Below are 5,752 nucleotides of genomic sequence, written 5' to 3'. Positions count from 1 at the left end.
CACTCGGTGCCCAATATCCGTAAGGTTCTGACAGTTATACAGTCCCTGGGCAAGGTGGGGACAGGTGATCCCACTTTCCTACTGTCATTGGACGCCGAAAAGGCGTTTGATTTGGTGACGTGGGACCACCTGTTTGAGACACTCCGACGTTTCGGTTTTCCTGACCGATTTATAGCCGTTATACGCACTATATATCATAATGCATCTACACAAATTTACACGAACAGATATCTATCACGGCCCTTAATGATTCATAGGGGGACTAGACAGGGATGCCCCTTATCTCCTCTGCTTTTTGCGGCTGCCTTGGAACCACTGGCTATAGCACTGAGACAATTACCGACCTTTTCGGGGATCTCGGTAGGGTAGAGAGAAGTTAAACTTGGATTGTTCGCAGATGATATGATTTTATTTGTAACCAACCCCCGTACTTCGATACCAGCTATTTTTGACACCATACACTGTTTTAGTACCTTTGCTGGTTACCGCATAAATACCCATAAATCTGAATTACTCCCCCTGACTAACATAAAAGACCCCCACATCTATACTGACTTCACTTCCCAACTTACGCTGACCCCTACTAAACTAAAATACTTAGGTATTTATATCCCTTCGGAACTCTCCTGGCTGTATCTATTCAATTATACACCCATTATTCAACAAATTAAAACACGCTTAGAAACCTGGAAAGATCTTAAACTTTCTCTACTAGGCAGGATAGTGGTGATAAAGACCGTTATATTCCCGAAACTGGCTTATTTGCTCCAGATGCTCCCCGTTACGATTACTAAACAAGTGTTAGGCGCCGAGGGTCCGCCCGTCAGTGCGGCCCGGCGCCTAGCAACTAGGGACGCCGCAGGCACACAGCCGCCGGCTCCCTAGCAACGCTAGACGCCGGGCGCACGGAGCCGCTCAGACCATAGCAACGGGGACGCCACTGTCGGACCGCGTTCCCCGTTGCTAGGTCTAGATAATTAGTTCATTTGTATCCTGGCCGTGCAGCATGCAGCTGCACGGCATGATGTTTATTACCCTGTCTGGATCCTGATTGGAGGGTTCCCAAATAAAGGCACTCTCAGGACTTCTTACAGACGCCGGTGATAGCTTCCTGTTTGCTGAGTCTGTTACAGAGAGTTTCCAGTCCTGCTCAATCCGGTTGTTCCTGTCCTCAGTTATCCAGTACTCGGAATTTGTCATCTATTCCTGGAGTCCGACCGAGCACCTTTTAACATCCTGTGGTGTTCGTGAGTCGCGGCGTAGCCGTGTGTTGCGGCCTGACCGCTTACTATTTATTATTTAGTTTCTTTGTGTTCCGGAGTTTTTTGCGGAGGATTCCGCTCCCACAGATCCACTCTGGTATCCAGCGGTGCTGGATAGGAGTAACGGATCAGGGGATCTTTTGGTTGTCCTTTTCCCTGGCGGTTTGTCCGCACATACTTTTGGTTAAGTTAGATAGCTTGTAACCCCTGGCCTGGTTGCTTAGTCAGAGGGCCCCTTGTTATCACCCTGTCTCGGATTTCCCTTTGTCTCCCATTAAGACCTGAGGGGGCATCGGGGTTGGGCAGACATAATCCGCCCTTCGAACGCGGCTGCCATGGGCTCAAGCAACCATAGTCTCGCAGGGGATTTCTGACAACACGGGCGAGACAACGGAGTTAGGGCGCCAGGGGTTACTAGGCTTTCCTGCTCCCATAACCAGCATATCTTTCCAGTACCCAGACCTCTGCCATAAGATCTCCTCTGGTCTGGAGTACGGGAATCATAACATTATCACCGGCCAGACTAACATTTAAAATTTAACAGGAGTTAATTTTTTCCCTTGTTCAGTTGGGAGATTTTGTCGGCCTCATGAATCCCACCGGTGTTGGGCCAAATCCTGGCCAGCTTTTAGTTAGCCAGATTCAAGAGCTTACTCAGATGGTTCAGGATCTGTCCCTTCGGGTGAGGTCACAGGAAGATCTGTTACGGACTTCCCCGAGGGTCATTCCTGAACCAAAAATGCATCTGCCTGACCGTTTTTCTGGGGATAGAAAGCAGTTTTTTAATTTTAAAGAGTCTTGTAAACTGTATTTTCGTTTAAGACCAGTCTCCTCAGGTACGGAATCTCAGCGGGTAGGAATTATTATTTCTTTGCTACAGGGGGATCCTCAGACCTGGGCTTTTGGTTTAAAGACAGACGATCCGGCTTTATTGTCTGTAGACGCCTTTCTGGGGTCTTTAGGGCTATTGTATGACGACCCTGATAGAGAGGCATCCGCCGAGAGTCAGTTGCGTGCTCTCAGACAGGGTAGGAATCCCGCAGAGATTTATTGTACGGAGTTTCGCCGTTGGTCGAACGACTGTGGATGGAATGACCCAGCCCTGCGCAGTCAGTTTCGCCTCGGCTTATCCGAGTCTATAAAAGACAGTCTCCTTCAGTATCCCGCTCCTGAGACGCTCGATAAACTCATGGAGCTCTCTATTAAGATTGATCGTCGTCTCAGAGAGCGGAGGGCTGAAAAAGGAGCATCTGTCGGGTCTACTCCTTGTGTTTTTTCCATTCCTGTGGACATAGAGGAGCCCATGCAGATAGGCCTCTCCAAACTGTCTCCTGAAGAAAGAACCAGAAGGCAAAATTCTGGTCTTTGTTTATACTGTGGGGGTAAGGGACATTTCGCCCGTAGTTGTCCGAACAAGTCGGGAAACGCCTCGACCAAGTGAGTTGTGAGGGGGTTCACTTTGGTCTGCAGCTTATCTCCTCAAATAATTCACTGTTAGTTCCAGCTAAGGTTTCTTTTGGCAGCCTCTGTTCCTCGGTCTCGGTTTTTGTGGACAGTGGAGCTGCAGGGAACTTTATGGATTTAACATGGGCCAAGGCCTTAGGTATTCCTCAGTTAGCCTTGGGTAGGTGTATCACCATGCATGGTTTAGATGGGAGTCCCTTGTCCAATGGGGTTATTTCTCTCTGTACACCTCCTGTTCTACTTTCAGTAGGAGCTCTGCATTCTGAAAAGATTGAGTTTTTCCTTACCCATTGCCCAGCCGTTCCTGTGGTTCTGGGTCACCCTTGGCTGGCCTTTCATAATCCCATCATTGATTGGCAGTCGGGGGAGATCTTACAATGGGGTACCATCTGTAATAAGGAATGTATTATGCTTCCCATCAGAATAGCTGCTGTCATTCCCGTACCCATTCCTGTGGAATACCAGGATTTTGTTGATGTATTTTCCAAGGGCAATGCGGATATTCTGCCTCCCCATAGGCCTTATGATTGTGCTATTGAGTTAATTCCAGGTGCCACTTTGCCTAAGGGAAGGTTATATGCATTGTCCGGACCTGAAACTGTGGCCATGAATGAGTATGTTAAAGAAAGCCTAGGGAAAGGATTTATCAGGCCATCTAAATCCCCTTTAAGTGCAGGCTTCTTCTTCGTGGAGAAGAAGGATGGATCACTCAGACCTTGCATTGACTTTAGAGCCTTGAATAAAATCTCAGTAAAGAATACTTACCCTTTGCCGCTGATTTCTGTCCTCTTTGATCAGCTACGTTCGGCTGTGATTTTTTCTAAGATTGACCTGAGAGGAGCATATAACCTTATCAGAATCAAGTCAGGGGATGAGTGGAAAACGGCATTCAGTACTCAGTCAGGCCACTATGAGTATCTGGTTATGCCATTTGGCCTGTCCAACGCTCCGGCAGTTTTCCAGGATCTCATTAACGATGTGCTCCGTGAATTTCTTGGAAAATTCGTTGTAGTCTACTTAGACGATATTTTGATATATTCTGACTCTATAGAACAACATGTTGCCCAGGTGCGTCAGGTTCTAAAGAAATTACGTGAAAATCACCTATATGCCAAGCTGGAGAAGTGTGAATTTCATGTCACGGAGGTATCCTTTTTAGGGTACATTATTTTCCCTCGGGGATTCTGTATGGAACCAAAGAAGCTCCAAGCCATCCTTAGTTGGGCGCAACCCACCAATTTAAAAGCAATTCAGCGCTTTTTAGGGTTTGCGAATTACTATAGAAGATTTATTCACTCTTTCTCTGACCTAGTTGCTCCCATTGTGGCACTGACTAAGAAGGGAGCAGATCCTACCAACTGGTCACGTGAAGCGGAGTTATCTTTTCAGGCCTTGAAACAAGCCTTTGTCTCAGCCCCTGTCCTCAGACATCCCAACCCAGAATTGCCTTTCATTGTTGAGGTTGATGCCTCGGAGGTTGGAGTAGGGGCCATCCTATCTCAAAAGGATCCGGATTCCCTAGAATTACATCCCTGTGCCTTTATGTCCAGGAAATTCTCGTCTGCTGAATCCAACTACGATGTTGGTAACCGGGAATTACTGGCTATTAAATGGGCTTTCGAGGAGTGGAGGCATTGGCTTGAAGGAGCCACTCATACCATTTCAGTTTTGACTGATCACAAAAATCTTCAATACATTGAATCAGCTAAACGGCTGAATGCCCGGCAAGCTCGCTGGGCTTTATTTTTTACTCGTTTCAAGTTCATTATCACCTTCAGGCCAGGTTCCAAGAATACCAAGGCAGATGCCCTGTCACGCAGTTTTCTTCCAGTTCAAGACAACAGTCCTGTTACTCCCATACTTCCGTCTTCAGTCATTCGGGCAGGCCTCACACAAGATTTTTTTACCCAGTTAAAGCAGCTTCAACATCAAGCTCCTGGAAATACTCCTGTTGGTCGTCTTTATGTCCCCGAGTTTCTGAGAGCAACAGTTTTGACGGAGTTTCACGATAGCAAAGTTGCCGGGCATCCGGGGATCGCAAAAACCTTTGAATTAGTTTCCCGCTCGGTATGGTGGCCTGGTCTTTCCAAAGACATTAAGGAGTTTGTTTTTTCTTGTCAGGTCTGTGCACAGCATAAGGTTCCCCGTTCCTTGCCTATCGGTCAACTTATGCCCTTGAATGTTCCTCTTAGGCCATGGTCTCATATTTCCATGGATTTTGTGGTGGACCTCCCTCTGTCAGCCGGATGCCGAGTCATATGGGTGGTAGTGGACCGTTTTAGCAAAATGGCCCATTTCATTGCTCTTCCTCGATTGCCATCTGCCCAGGGATTGGCAGTCTTGTTCCTCCGCCATGTTTTCAGACTCCATGGGTTACCCACTGATATTGTTTCTGATCGGGGTCCACAATTCATTGCACTATTTTGGAAGTCTTTTTGTGCCTCATTAAAGATGAAATTATCTTTAACGTCTGGCTACCATCCCCAATCCAACGGGCAGACTGAGCGAGTTAATCAATCATTAAAACAATATTTGCGTTTGTACTTGGCCAAACTCCAAAATGACTGGTCTGAGTTTCTTCCGTTAGCAGAGTTTGCTTACAACAATGCCTGTCATTCCTCCACCAATGTATCTCCATTTTTTACAGTTTTTGGTTTTCACCCCAGAGCTAATTCCTTTTTTCAACATTCCTCTGTCTCCTCACTGACCTTGACCTCTCATCTCAAACTCATTTGGAGAAAAGTGCACCTGGCTCTCAGAAAAGCGGCATTTCGGGAGAAAAAAATTTCTGACAGGCTCCGGCGGCCGTGCACTTTTAAAGTTGGAGATAGGGTATGGTTGTCGACTCGCAACATTAAACTTCGACAAACCTCAGCCAGATTGGGTCCTAAATTTATTGGACCATTTCATATTATCAAAAAAGTCAACCCAGTTGCTTTCCGGTTACGTTTACCAAAAACTTTACGGATCGGGAATACCTTCCATTGCTCCTTGTTAAAACCATATGTTTTGTCCAGTAGATTTCC

This window comes from Pseudophryne corroboree, chromosome 4 (assembly GCF_028390025.1).
Source record: "Pseudophryne corroboree isolate aPseCor3 chromosome 4, aPseCor3.hap2, whole genome shotgun sequence".
NCBI classification, from domain to species: domain Eukaryota; kingdom Metazoa; phylum Chordata; class Amphibia; order Anura; family Myobatrachidae; genus Pseudophryne; species Pseudophryne corroboree.
Note: the sequence above shows the minus strand (reverse complement) of the source record.